Below are 16,312 nucleotides of genomic sequence, written 5' to 3' on the forward strand. Positions count from 1 at the left end.
GTTAAATTGATTTAGTGCCTTTTCACCTTTGCAAAGAGCTAATAAGGTTTCAGCAACCAATGGTTGCTATGTTACGCGTGTATTCTCTAATTATATGTAAGCCTATGAGTTGTGGGTGTGCTGACCTCTAGGGAACCTACGAAACTGGCCCAGAGAACCCATGGTGTTCCGTGAAGCACCGGTTAGGAAACAAGGATTATACCTAACACATACCAACCATTGATCTTTGATGCCGATGTTGATATTCCGGTAGAAGCTGAAATATAATCTCAGATCAATGTCAGACATGAAATGCCTTAATTTTCATCAAGAGAGGAGTAATAATACCGTGTATCTGTGATCAATCAGTTGACATAGCGATTTACAATTTACCATGCGATCAATTAGGAAGATAAACTGAATATATGGAAAGATATTCCAACACTCATGGATGATCTTATTTGACAATCGATATCCAAGCTTTGGCATCTTTACTAGATTGGCTCAAGCGAACTTTTCAGTCTGAATACATGGAAATAAGATTTTCTAAAACGATCCATGTTAGCATATAGTTATGCGGGGAAACATATAATTGTCTGGCAGTGGTGTCAAACTAATGTTCAATTATAGTCTCATCTTGATTGTTTCACTTGCAGTAAAATGAGAGTCGCTAGATTATTGATAAATGTATATATGGATAGGAATAATTTTGCTTATATTAAAAGTTGAAATGAAGGATATAACAGTATATTTGTTTCGTCTTTATTCTGTATTAAAATAAATCATTTCATCTTGGACTCTAGTTTACCTCTTACCGTCACCCTTAACGTAGGCTTACCGTATTTTGAAAATGCAAAAAGAGGACACTTTTTCAGAAATTTGCAAGATACAAAACCGGAGTAGAATTCTCGAATACCGGTGAATTTTTCCCACTTTGCGGTCGGTTGACTAAAAAAAAAAAAAAAAAAAGGTCATCACTTCCGCTCAGAGCTCAAAAACACGTTTTTCACTCCACATTGCTAGGTGGATGACTAAAAAAAAAAAAAAAAAAAAAAAAATAGGTCTTCATTTCGCTCAGAGCTGTAATCACCGCTTTTCCTCCGAAATACCCGCCGGAGCTTCACTTCTGCGCTAATTTGCGGCATATCACTCGCAATTTCCTCTATATCTGACCTAAATTTTCAAAAAAGAGGACAAAATCTCAAAAAAGAGGACAAAAAGGCGTCCTCCGAGGACACTTTCAAAAAAGTCAAAAAAGAGGACAAATCCTCTTAAAAGAGGACGTATGGTAAGCCTACTTAACGTCACATGTCTAAATCGATTTTCTGTTATGAATTTTAAACGTATGATCCATATGTGAGGTGTCTGCCTCTCAAACCAAGGATTTCTAAAATAATATTGTCGGTGTACCGTTTACGTACCGTTTAATGCTGTTTAGTTCTTTATTTGCCTCATTTTTTCCAGCGAAGATGGAAATAAACCCTCATAGGTCATTTTATCCCACGTTAAGAAACTCAGATCTGAGAGCACGAAAAAAATAAAATAAATGGCAACATTCAGCAGGTTTGGCATTTCTACCTTCCATGTTGGCGTCGAATATTCGTCTTTATGTGGTATGCCTCCAATTATCGTGAAGATGTTTGCACATATTGAAACCGGCAACAGTATTTGTAATATGTGTTTTTGTAGGGACGATAGCGTCAAATCATGCATATGAATTTCAAGAAATGTCATGACGTACCATCAGCGCTGAACATTCCGCGAGTACTACTCGATAACATCGTTACTGCTCTGCCAGACTCGGTGGTTGTGGCTGAAAAATATTTTGTTTGCTTTGTTAGGATCGGAGATATTTTGATTTGCACTTCAGAATCCGCGAAAGTTATCTATCAAATTGAAATATATTAAGGTTAATCCTGATCAGTTGACCGCAACATTAGTTTGCGCCCGTAAAATATCTATCAATCTGTAAAATGGTAATATTATGAAGGTAAATAGTTAAATTGATGCCACAACGCGGGTGTGCGACAATTTCACCACACATCAGTAATTTACATTTCAAGCGCAAGTTTGTTTGTTTCTTTGTGGTATTCATGGTATTCAATGGTAATTTACACCAGGCCAAAATTATTTATATTTTTATTCCATAGCTGCCGACTTGTATCATGGCTCACTTCCAGGACTTTAGGAAAACGCATGCCCGGATGAGATGGCGCGGTGGAGCCTAGATGAACCTCCAACACTTAGGTAGGAATTCTGGAGTCGACATCGGTCGGACTCGAACCTACAACCTATTGGTGTTAGCTGTGGATTATACCACTACGCCAGTGGTTCTCAGCCTGAGGGCCGCGCCCCCCTTGGGGGGGGCGTGAAAGCATCGAAGGGGGGCGCGAAGACGCGGTCAACTGAAAAAAATCTTCGCGCTTCGCGCGATTTACCTACTGTTCGCGCGTGTTTCTCTATATACAGACCAAATTTCATATTTTTAATTCTCTCATCAACACTTATATCCTTCAACGCCATCAAACAATCTGTTCGGGTTGCTAGCATCCCGGTTGGATTTTGTGATATGACGATAAGGGGGGGGGGCGCGAAATTTTTCACTATCAAAAAGGGTGGCGTATCTACAAAAGGTTGAGAACCACTTCACTACGCTATTTAACAACCTTTGACGCGCATGTGATGAGACCTACATGCGCTTTTCCCATTCACCACTCAAACAATAGTTGAATATATATATCAAAAAGTTTCAAACTACCACGAATCCAACCTAAAGAAATTCATTATCACATTTTATTTCTGATGCCTGGGGCATGCGAACGCATACTGAGACTGCCCCAGATGCGGTGAGTTATTCTGGATCTGAATTAAACTTGTCAGAATTTAAAACCTGAAAAATTTTCAGTGGGTCCAAGTTAGAATAAAATTTATGATTATTGCAGTACATTTTTTTCGAATCAGATTCTAGGCGGGGCTACTAAATTCATGAAAAAATAGAAATTGAATTGATTTGAAAAGGAACACAACAAAAATAAAGTTCAATTTATAGCAAATCAGGGTTCGTTTTCATAAATATAAGTGTTCTTGATGCCATTTTCCCAGTGTGTCTCTTCTCCATTCGACAGTGTTGACATGAGACTGACAGCGGCTAATCAAAATATTCTTATTGCAGTTCATTTAATATTCCTTTAAATAGGCTTTTCGAAGTACAGAACTTCGATATTGCAGCAAACGTTACGTTCATATTGCCAAAAGCCGATCCTCTGTCGCCAGAAGGAACATCTCTACGCGCTCGGAATCTTCCATTAGTGTTGTTTTGTCATTCGGCTGATTTACAGCTGATTTTGTGTGTGTTGTACCGTAACCGTGCGTTGCTTACTGCTGTTCGCGAATCAGTGTACTTGTAATTATTACGTCACAATGACAACATTATTTCTGTATTTCGGACTTGGTCAACGTCATTTACTGGCGTTTGCTCCTGAAGGGAGTCAGTCGAAAAGCTTCGAGTGGAATAAGTTTGGCAACATGACCGTATTGTTTGCTGCAATATTCCTTTACAAATAGTCGTTTGAAAAATCATAAATATGGTGATCAGTTTTTGAGATTTGCACTTGCCCTATGTAATTGTGTAATCATGAAATATCTCCATAAACCACGGAAGTGATATCTCAAATATAGCCGAATGGAGTCAGGAAAGAGGAAATCATGACTGACAGGTATCTGATAACCCCTCAAATATCGCTTTTTTCGGATTTTCAGATCCAGCTGCAATATAAAAGACATTACAATCAGGTCACCGCAGACTTCATGGACAACTGCGGAAATTCAGATGTCACGAGAACGTTTATTGTGAGACATGAACTACAGCGAAACAGTGGAGGATATTGATTTCCCTTCAGATCAGTGGGTCTCAATCGACAGACCTCCGTGCGTTCCGGTGCATGTTACTTTTTCTGTCTCCCAATTCTACTGTAATCACAAATGTGGCAAGATTGTACATTATTGGGGGGTGTGATACTGATCCTAAATTAATTTATATTTGGAGATCTAATGTATGACAATACTACAAGTTTTCACTAAACTGTTCGAAATAGCCTAGGACTGGTTTATAAGGGTGGAGTGAAAAATGAAAATTTTTGAATTTCAAAAAAGTGTCTTGATATGTGGTGCCAAATAAATAAATTCTATCATAATTTTGGGTTCGTACACCCTCTAGTGGTCGTGAAATTTCACCAAACGAGCCAAAAACAGCTAATTTCGCCATATCTTGAACATCGCTCACACTAGAAAGTCAGTTTTGGGCTTAAAAGATGCAGAAGCAACATGTTTCTATCTCACTTCCATGGAACTTACTCTTTAAAATAAAAATAAAAAAGTTACAAGCAAATTTCTGATTTTATAGGTAAAATTAAGCACTGAAGCGGTGCTTAGGATGTCAAAAGCGTGTAGTGATTGATCTTATGACTGAGCAACATACCCTATCAATTAGAACTACTTTTCAAAACTTGCTCAAACAAATGAAACCCCCTCCAAGCATAAACAGGGCTAGGACATCGAATAGAGACTGCTAAAACTGTAACTGGTAGTGCAGCGTCACGATATCGGTAAGTTTATAACAACGGCCCCCAAAAATTCTCATACCAAAATGCTGTCGTAAGGTTTGCATCATATTTGTCACAAAGCTCCTGAATGAAAGCACCACAATTGAAAATACACATTCAAAACACAAACATCGATTCTATACTGGAAACAGGAAATGTTTGTAGCAGTATCATATGAGTATCAGTGTGCAAAAACATTGAAATCATGTTTAGTATTGAATAATTTCATCTGCTTTCAAGACTTCAGTTTTTGCCTGTTGATGCTATCTCTACGTTTAGATCCTGAAACATGGGTAGATGCTTCAGTAACCACGTTTTAATGTCTTTCCACTGCCTGGTTGTGACAAGGATGACTGAGCCTTAACAGTGATGATCTTAGGTTTCCACCTCGACATCTGACAAGGTCTTGATTTCAGGCGGCTGTTCAATATCTTTGTGTTTTAAGTTGACAATTTGGTGGAAAGATTAAGCCTGGATGCTGATAACTGGAATTTGGAAGAAATTGATGCTCAATATCGTTGTTTTTGGGTTTGGTATGGCGTGGTTGTTCTGCGCATAGCTGTAATCTTGTTAATTGTAAATCTTCGAACGTTTCCCTCCTCGTCACCAAAGCATTCCCAGCAAAATATTTTCTGGATGTTCAAAATGAGCATTTCTTCGTAGCAAAGATAGGTGCAAGGGAGTGAATTCGGGTATCTGTCAGCTTTGTAATATGGGAAACTATATTGTGGAAATTTTTGGCACCATCTACAATGGAATTGTGCATTTTTATTTCAAACCATGACGGAAAATAGACCTCCATGCAGAATTGAGCAAGACAGTTCAGATTTCTCGATGGACGACTCTGTCTCACATAGTACTTTAAAATTTGAGATGCGAGAGTCAACCATATTGAATGAACGACGGGCCTAGCCTCTAGATATTGCAGATCTGGTTCCAATGGACGACTTTGAAGGAGGATATATAAATGAAACCAAACCCTAAAGCAGCAGCATTGACACCAGCATCAGATTCTTCCAAATTCCAGTTATCAACATCAAGGCTTAATCTTTCCACCAAATTGTCAACTTAAACCTCAAAAATATTGAACAACCGCCTGCATCGCAATCAAGACCTTGTCTGATCACGAGCTGGGAAACCTATGATCATCACCATTAAGGCTCAGTTATCCTTGTCACAACCAGGCAGTGGAAAGACATGTGACAGTGGTGACCAGAGTTGGATCAATTGTAATTTGTAATTGAGCTGAATGTAATTAATTACATTTTTTCATGTAATTGTAATTGTAATTGAAGCATTTCTATTTCGTGTAATTGTAATTGTAATTGTAATTTGATCAAAATTTTGCTCAATTACAATCTCAATTACATTTTCATGAAAACCTGACAATCACAACATAAAATAATAATTTAATCAATCATTTATTCGTCGCACCAGTGAAAATCCGGTACGAACCACGATGACGACGAGGGGCCTTAAGGCCTTAGTAAACAGTCACCACATGTAATAATTAGCCTATTTACATCGGTGTTCTATGCGTGCTGCGTTATAACTGGATAATCTAATCACGCTAAACTTCAGTAGCAACAGAAAACTTTGAGAATTACAATATCAGCTAAACCAGTGGTTCTCAAATTGGGGTCGTGCCCCCTCGGGTGGCGTGAAAGCATCTGAACGGGGCGCGTCGCTCCAGTGAACTGAATTCTTTTCCGTGCTTGGCCCGATTCACCTCCGTTTTATGGTTATTGCTCGGTGTAGCCCAGGCATGGGCAAAGTACGGCCCGCGAAGCTATTCTGTGCGGCCCGCGAATGGTTGCTTGGAAATCAAAATATAGTACTTGCTTGTTGAATGACTAAAACCATAGGCTGCGTATCAACTCAACAGGAAATTAGTTTACTTCGAAGCCTGTTCATTAATATGCCACGATTACGCCGCCTACGTACCTCGCATAAATAATCCAGATTCAAAACAAAGGGAATGTGACAAAGTATGAGTAGCAATTAAAATAACAAGAAATCACTCTTTCCATATAGTTTAGTTCAAACCATCTTTGTTGCCATTGTCGCATTACGCATTGCAGGGCATGTGTTTCAAATTGTAACGCGTGCTACGTTTCCAAATCCCTAATTCGTAAAACAGGTCAATCAGTGCTTGCGATTACTATGTGACTCGGCAAGTCATCATATCTATCACCCATATAGAATTATAAATAACAGACATGCCAAAAAAGAAAGCCGAAAACTGAAATTCAATGAAGATTTTAGACTTTAAACTTTCTATTTGTATATTGGGGTCACGGGTAAACCCGTCCTTTTAGTTTTTGCCGAGCATGTCATCGAGATTAGGGATTTTAATTAATGTCGGTCTTATGACAAAAATACGGAATAAGGGCGAATCTCAGAAAAATGTATGCTTCGCTCGCCATGAAGGCTAATAAAGTGCGGCCAAGAGAATAAGCTTTGTACCGTTGCATATACATTTCAGTGCAGTGGTTCTCGAAGTGGGGGGCGTGAAAGCATCAGAAGAGGGATGCGAAGCCGAAGCTTGGTGAAAAAATTTTCCGCGCACCGCCAGATCTACCCCAGCTTACAGCTATTGCTCTGTGTATTGTTCGACTTTCATATTTAAGAATTCACTCATCGACAACCATAAACTCCAACGCCATCCAACTATCCGTTGGGAATGCTAGCATTCTAGCTGTACTTTTAACTATTTTGTGAAATCATGATAAGGGGCGCGCGAAATTTTTCACTATCATAACGGGAGGCGTGCCTAAAAAAGTTTGAGAACCACTGTTTTCGAGTCTTAATAGAAGAACGTGGATAGCGGTTTAAAGTGAGTTAAAATGTATCATGTTTAACATTGTTTCGAATCAGGACAGCAAATGAATATTTTTAATTAACCGTCAATTTCCCATCACCTGACATGAACACATTCACTGATCAGCATTTATTGACAATGTTATTTAGAAATAAAATTGAAATACGGCCCGCCAACGTCTTTTCCACTTCTCATTTGGCCCGCGGAGGAAAATAATTGCTCACCCTTGGTGTAGCCTATAGTCTGAATTTCGTATTGGAGAATTCTCTCATCAACAGTCATAACCTTCCATACCATCAAACTATATGTAAGGATTGATAACTTTCTGGTTTCATTGTGGGCTATGACGATAAGGGGGGGGCACGAAATATTAACTGTCATAAAGGGGGCGTGTCTAAAAAAAGTTAGAGAACCAGTGGGCTAAACTAAATCTTAATATTCCAAAAATGGATGAACAGCCTATAAACTCTTCTGAAACCTGTGCTGAACCATTTTCTACACCACGGTCAAAGTTTTTTTAATCTCTGACCAGTACCGAGGCTTGTTGCAACAATAGCAAAAAAAATTCAAGTTTCCAACCAAGGCTTCATCAAACTTGATCACGCATTTGTAGATATTATCCCAATCTTACCTCCAATCTTGGCCAAGTTTACTGGGGCCAGAAACTTTTTGCACCCTAATGTTCATCAAATGCAATCTAACAGTTTCCGAGCAAGTGAAAATGTAAATGCGAACCAAAATATTTAAATTCCTAATTATCAGGAGGTTCTTTTCTTTTGCATTTATTTTAATTTAACGCACCTTATCGGTATCATCATTATCGCTGACGCCTTACCAATTATTTTTCATTATCCTGACTCAGCTCTGAGTAGCCTAATCGTTTGATTACACTTCATTGACTGTCCTTTAGCCTATTCGCTGTTAGTCGCTCAAACCTTTGGTTCTTAACAGTCGCTTGAAACATTTTTCTATGCTTCTAGTTTTCAGTACTCATAATTAGGAATAGTTCGAATACGTTCGAGTTTTTTTAATTAAAGGGTATTCTACATATCAGGAATGAAACACGAATAGCTTGAGATTGTTGCTAATTACGTCGGTACGGTTGTCAAAGAACACCTCTTTACTGAATCAATTACCTGTTTAAAAGTAATTGTAATTGTAATTATAATTGTAAATTAATTACATATTTAACAGTAATTGTAATTATAATTGTAATTTGATATTTTTAGCTTTGAGTAATTGTAATTGTAATTGTAATTGTAATTGAATTGAAATATTGTAATTGATCCAACTCTGGTGGTGACATCAGCATCTGCTCAATGTTTCAGGATTTAAACGTAGAGATGGCCTCATCAGACAAAAACTGAAGTCTTGAAAGCAGATGAAATCTTTCAATACTAAACATGACTTTATTGTTTGTCCACACTGATACTCGTGTGATGCTGCCACAAAAATTGTATGTTTCCAGTATAGAATTGATGTGTGTGTTTTGAATGTGAATTTTCAATTTTTGCGCGTTCATTCAGGAGCTTTGTGACAAATATAATACAAACCCTATGACAGCGTTTTGGTATGAAATCTCATGAGGGCCGTTATTATAAACTTACCGATATCGTGATGCCGCACTACCAATAGACGCTGTTTTAAATACAGTTTTAGCAGTCTCTATTCGATGCCCGAGCCCTATTTATGCTTGGAGGGGGTTTCATTTGTTTGAGCAAGTTTTGAAAAGTAGTTCTAATTGATAGGGTATGTTGCTCAGTCATAAGATCAATCACTACACGCTTTTGACATCCTCCCCACTGCTGCAGTGCTTAATTTTACCTATAAAATCAAAAATTTGCTTGTAACTTTTTTTCTGTTCATTTTTAAGAGTAAGTTCTATGGAAGTGAGGTAGAAACATGTTGCTTCTGCATCTTTTAAGCCTAAAACTGACTTTCTAGTGTAAGTGATGACCAGGATATGGCGAAATTAGCTGTTTTTGGCTCGTTCGGTGAAATTGCACGACCACTAGAGGATGTACGATCCCAAAATTACGATAGAATTTATTTGTTCACTATTTGGCACCACATATCAAGACCCTTTTTTGAAATTCAAAAATTTTCGTTTTTCACTCCACCCTACTGGTTTATGATCTGTTACAAGTAAAAGATGAGAATACCGTTTTAACAGAATTCTTCAAAATCGAAAGTTTAATTTAGCGACACGCGACAGTAAAATAGAACTTGACAAGTAGCAAGGTCACAATTACATATTGGATTCATTTTGATGTTTCGAAGATTTTTCGAACATTTTTTCTGATTCTATTTAGTGAGCCCATCCGTTGAATCAAGGGTGGGCAACCTTCTTGTTGTACACAGCCGCTTTTCAAATACTTCGACAGCATACGGCCGCCAGCCAATGGTGGGCTGACTAAAAAAGTCATTCTTCCGTTCGAATCCCGAAATACCCGTTCCCAGTTCCTTTTTATTTTGGTTGACCAAGTCAACCATGCCCCGTTGCCCTCGCTAGCACCAAAATCCACATTTCACGCCATCTATTTTATTTTCGTACAATCCCCTGCCATAAAGGAGGACGAACTGAAAAAGAAACGAAAAAGAAACTTTATCTTTATAGAAAAACGTGGAAAAATCTTACTAAAGGAGGACGTGTGTCGTGTGGTATCCCTACCGTAAATTCTTGATTGCTTAATAGCAAGTAATCTTATGATATCTAATAAATATCAAACCCATTTTGAAACAAATTTATTTAATTAAAGTCTGTAACATTGAAATCATTGACTTTCTTGATTTTCATTGCGAGCAGACGAACTTGCAAAATTGGAAACCTCACGCGACACCATAAGTTTCAGTTGGGACTTCCGGTTTCCGTCCTGCAAGCGAGTTCTATACTCGTTTTCCAGGTATTTAGTTGCAAAAAAGCAGACTCGCACACGTGACGTAGGCGCTTCCGAAAATGACAAGAGTTTCTATAGTCAATACTCGCAAAAGTGGATATTCATGGGCCATTTTCCGCGTGTCGTGTCTATCAAATTTTCCTCGCACTTGCAACATGAAATAATCCAACTCCCATTAGATATTAAAGGTTATTTTCTCCTCTGTTACTGTTCTTTTTCGTTTTACGAACCTAATGCAATGTTGACTAACTTTATAATGTAATTGGGCTGTAGAAAAAGTTTTGTCTCAATGTACTCTCCTTCCATTTTCTCAATACACCCACAGAATGCTATCCGTTTACCAATGCTTTTTTAAACTACGGCTGAACCTGTCGCAGTATCGCCGATAAGCTTCTCACATTTAGACTCCGCGACAAGGGTGATTAAGCTCAGTCCTCATGCTCGACAATAATACGAATATTACTTCCAGAACTGCATTATTCCAATGGAATTTACTATCTCAAAGACTTTTTGTGCATGATTATGGGAAGAGGTTCAAATGAAACCCTAATTGGCAAAGTGTGTCGTAACAATGCAATAATAAGAAGGAAATATAGGTAAAGTCAACTGTACCGGTAGTCACAACAAGAGACGACAGGAAATGAAATCATCCATTTGACGAAAGGCGTCACACAGACAATCATCTGTATATGTTAATGGAAAGTTTTAAGATTGTATAGAAACTCTTTCTGCCCACATAAATAAGGATTGGACAATTTTATGATAGTTGACCAAAATACAGAAAGTTCGAAACAGATTTACATTTAGCAATCATTATTGTGCCATGAGCTCTTGATACGGCGAACACGGAAAGTCTTCGAGTAGATAAATTCTACTGCGATGAATGTAGTTTTGAAATAAATATTCAAGATTATTACCACCATTCACATATTACCATAATACGAATATTCGATATGTAATCCGATAGTATACTGTACTTTCACGTATGGCTTCATCGTCTTCTCAACTTTTAAGTAATTGAACCACAGTAGTCCAACCACTTTCATTTATGAAACAGACTTATGTCAGTGTGTATCGAAGGAATCCAGGGGCAAAGATGGTCCCACATCTGTATTGCTGGAAGCCTAATAAGCAAACTTGAATTTGACAAATTCGGACGAGGACGAGGACGGGGCTCGTTCACTTTCGGACCAAAAACACATTTTCTCCATAAGACTGTAGTGAATTTGGTCCGAAAGTGCACGAGCCCCATCAGGTCCGTCTTTTAGTCGATAGGTTGCAGTATCATATTATGTCGCTTGAAGCAGCTGGAAACGTAGTCATAGAGTATGCAGTGAAAGAGTTTAGCACACTGATTGAACTATACCCTCCATCGTCGTAATAAGTTTTATCATACATTTTAACATATGATCCATCAGCACACGGCCTCCAGCACATGCATTTTACATCACGTGCTCACGGCCACACAATTATGCCTCCACGCCTGCAGGTTGCTCACCCCTGCTTTAAATGCGGAGCGTGTGGTTACCATATTTCGAGTTCCGAACAAGGGGTAACTTTTTACAAGTAGCAAAATATATCGTAGCGTATAAGAAAATGGGTAATTTGAAATTTAGTGCGGAAAACACTATTGGGTTGACTAAAAAAGAGCATTTTTCTAACTCGTCTCTTAAAAGACTTACTCTCACTTGAAATCGGTAGGAGTTGACCTTTTATTGAGTCAAACTTGTCGTCACTGCCTTCATATTTCGCGTATGGAGTAGATATGGTAAGCCTAGTTGAGTATCTCTGATTTATAATACATTCAGCTAGCACACCTTGATCACAGATGTAAGTATTTCCCAGTGCTGGACCATAAGCGTTCTCGACATCGTCGCAAAAAGTTCCACTTACTAAACATGGCAAAATATTCGGACAGATTTCTAGCAATGTGTGGCTCAGATCAAAACAGCATCCTTGACCGGACCTATAAAAAAAAATTGTGTGTATATTGAGATTATTCTGATGTAGTCGAGACAGGCCTTATTTTTGTAGCCAATGCGAAAAAACCTCGATTTAAATGAACAAAATTAAAGTACAATATGAAAGAATCGTGGAAAAAGCAATGAGTTGCTAATACAACTTCATATATCCCTTGTGAAATATATACTCTTACGTAATCAGAAATGAAGGGAACCAAACTCTCCGTGTATCAGCAGTGCAGTGATGGGAATTTGTGGTGATCGGTCACTTTGATCATGTCAAGGTGCCGCAAATCAGTCTAGACAGCATCATCTACACACTGACTACATCAGTGTTGAAGGTTTATGCAGCGTGTGAATGCCCATCCCGTACATGTAGCCATAGGCAAAGTGGTTCCAGCTATAAATCGACATCATGAATGTCATCTAAAGGTCTCATACCCTGTGTCTATATTGACTCCATAGATTTCGCCTCATACAAATTAATAGCAACAACTTGCCCCGAATGACATTTTTTCAGAGAAAATTCTGTACAGAGACTAGACATATCTAATCCGATATCATAGCGATTTCGCTTTAACGCAATATCAGTAACACGGATAACAGTGACTCAAACAGTATTTGTCGTTTTAAGCATTTATAACCATTCCGGTATCGGTGTAATCGCCAGATTATTTCAAATAATGTATAGTCACTTCGGTCTAGTGTGGAACATCATTGGTGTCCGGTATTATATTTGCTCTACTTTTCCGTGTGTGAAAACACCGCATCGCTGGAGATATTAGTATATGCAATCTATACAGAATCGTATTTAGAAATGATTTCTAGATTTTCAGTATAATCTCACCCGCGTGATGGTGAACGGTAGATTTTAGATATGAGGTTTAGCACTCCTGCGTAACATTTTATTTCGTGATATGGAATATCACAATCCTCAAACACAACCGTATCGGACATGTCTCCAGTCCGTCGAAGGTATTCATCAAAAGAATCTATACTCCAAGTAGAGAAAATCTGTAAAGGAATGCAATAAGGTTTTGAGTTACAACGTATCGTCAGTCATTATATATTGATATCATCGAAACAATTTCTGAGCGACCGCAGCACCGTGTCCTTCTGTATCAATTCCGTTTAAAATTATTTGGTGTAAGTGATTTGGGTAGCAGAATAAGGAAATCGGGTGAATTGTCCAATTTCTCCGCCTATATGCATTGATCAGACTTATTAGCTTAATTATCCAACGCTAGAGGAATCAATTTTTTATTCAGAGAAAACCACATTTGATGAAGTTACAATGCTTGTTGAAATGATGTAACTTGGCTCCGAAAAGCCATATGTTCGTGACATATCATAAATCGTACGTCGAAATTGATATACCACCGAGCGAGGCGCAGGAAATGAATTCCAAGTTTAATAACATGATATCAATATTCACGTAACTGCTACATTTTCAGAGTCTACAAGTTTAAGACTCGTCTGATTGGTTTGCGGGGCGGAATTTACAATAAACTGTATGTACCGCAGGGACGCGACAGTGGTCGAGTATTTATTTTCTTCTTTTCTATAATGTACGGATTATGATATTGATACTTGATAATATTTTCAGTTGTATACGGCAGTGATTCTTAACCGAGTGTCAGCTAAACTTCGAAAGCATTGGTTCTTAAACTTTTCTTGCGGCGACCCGAATCTGAGTATTAATCGCATCTTGTGACCCTAGAGATGGGCTACATACCAAGCAGAATACATTTTTACCATTAGTATGCTACGTTTTCACGGGCATATATGACAATGAGAACGCGTAGACAACAGTTCCGCGCAACCAAGTTCTATGGAACATGTATGGCGCACCCGATTTCAAAGATCCAACAGTTTCCTCTGTGTGTTGCAGTTGTACTACTGGCATCCTATGCTGGCCAAAAGTTTGTGTCTTCGCGTGTTCCGGCCCGTAAGAGGTGAGCCTTGAAATATATAGGTAGCATATTCCCGTACCCATTGCACAGCGCTACAGCCCCCCCCCCAACAGTTCTCCGACAGTGTTTCCCAGAGAACCAAATGTCGGACAGCTCTTATGCAGTCATACCAACTTGTGTACTACACAGTAGGGATGGTGTGAACGTGAGGTTCACGTTCGCGTTCTGTGTGTGAACCTCGGAAATTTAGAGGTTCGCGTTCACAACAGAACCTTGGTAGGTTCTGCACTGTGAACCCATAGTGTCCTATATGGTGTCGACACAAGCAAATCGCACGGTTCAATGAAATTGTATCACGTCACAGTTTCCATTTGGCTACAGGCAATTTGACGGTGATTTTTGACCGACTTGCCGAGCATCAAATTTGATAAAACGGGTATCAATCGAAAGCTGCCGCCGCACTGATTACGAAAATATAAATTTTATTCCGCTCGCGGCCCTGGAACCCCCACAATCAGCCTCTAATTTTTCATTGTTATGGAGATTGGCATTGGGACGCAACAATGCTGTCTGGCGAAACGACAGACGCAACAATACTGTCTGGCTCCCTTTTTCTCAAGCACCTGTCTCGTTTCGCTAGACAGCATTGTTGCGTCCCAATGCCAATCTCCATAACAATGAAAAATTAGAGGCTGATTGTGGGGGTTCCAGGGCCGCGAGCGGAATAAAATTTATATTTTCGGAATCAGTGCGGCGGCAGCTTTCGATTGATACCCGTTTTTATCAAATTTGATGCTCGGCAAGTCGGTCAAAAATCACCGTCAAATTGCATGTAGCCAAATGGAAACTGTGACGTGATACAATTTCATTGAACCGTGCGATTTGCTTGTGTCGACACCATATAGGACACTATGGTGAACCTTTTTCATGTATTACAATTTTCACTTCATTATGGCATCTTTGGTTCGAATTTATTGCATTTCAACTGCGGGCCACTCTATGCATGGCGCTGGCAGCATAAAAAATCAACGCAAAACGAACACGCACCTTGACAATCTCAAAAGTTTTACTTGTTTTGTTACAAAAGTTTGCTCGAAATATCCAGCTTCCCCTTTGTGAATATTTAGTGACGCTCTGCTGTGAGCTTGACCCGCAATCACACAACAGCACGAGCGAAATACACTACATGTAGTCAGCGAATGATGTTTATTCAACCAATCAATGAGATTGATATAGTTTTTTGATGTAACAAATCTAGCAGGTGTACGGGATCAATCTTGGATTCATATGTTTACTGCATCATTGAAACCAAATCCGTACGATTGAGGTGTTGGCTACAGCTGTATAACTTGTGGGGTAGCCTAATATCGGTAGCAAGTATAGAAACCTGTTTTACACTCTGCTCGATATCAATATGGCAATACTCAGACGCCGAATACATTGTCCGGTCTGGCCAAGATCGTTAAGGCGTAAGCTTATATTCCCTGGCTAGTCCTCGTCGAAATTGTTGGCAACGCGACGGATGATAGTGATTTCATGGAAGTATTTTATCATCTGATTGCCTCAGTTGATACACCTAGCGACGTTTAAAACGCCGATATGAAGGCCTACTTCAGCATTGTGGCATTATGTGGCTCGAGTCATTGCTAGGCTATCACTTCATTGAAAGATAGGTTTGGAATTAGCAATATGACGTCACGTGACGTCATGAGGTTCACGTTCGCGTTCACACAGAACCTTTCAAAAAGGTTCGCGTTCACACGAACCTGAACCTTTCAGAGGTTCACACCATCCCTACTACACAGGCCAACACATTTTCATGATAAAGTCATATTATGATGATGATTTTTCTACTTGGCACGCTTATTCGCAATAGTACTCAACAGCCAACATAGCGGCTTCGAAAAGTACATTCCATCCACAAGATTATCAAATGGTACGAAATTTCATGTTGCAAGAAATTCAATAAATATTACATTCATATCACCAATAAAAGATCACTCTGGTACCATCGCGACCCAAAATTATACCCTTCGGAACCCATATTTGGGTCACTACCCATAGTTCAAGAACACCTGCAACAATGTTGCAAAATGGTTGATAACCTAATTTGTAGGGATGGTGTGAACGCGAGGTTCAC

General features: G+C 38.9%; 1 long non-coding RNA gene across 1 annotated transcript; it reads right to left on the reverse strand.

Moving 5' to 3' along the window:
* Positions 1 to 10,818: 10,818 nt before the first annotated feature.
* LOC145441044 (uncharacterized) lies at positions 10,819 to 14,270 on the reverse strand. The gene is made up of 3 exons (XR_013915711.1): positions 14,111 to 14,270; positions 13,107 to 13,273; positions 10,819 to 12,264 (listed from the first exon to the last, which is right to left on the reverse strand). It is a non-coding gene; the product is annotated as an uncharacterized LOC145441044 (long non-coding RNA).
* Positions 14,271 to 16,312: the final 2,042 nt, after the last annotated feature.

The sequence above is a fragment of the Botryllus schlosseri genome, chromosome 1 (assembly GCF_051294905.1).
Source record: "Botryllus schlosseri isolate E-star chromosome 1, Bs_hap1, whole genome shotgun sequence".
Taxonomy (NCBI): Eukaryota; Metazoa; Chordata; class Ascidiacea; order Stolidobranchia; family Styelidae; genus Botryllus; species Botryllus schlosseri.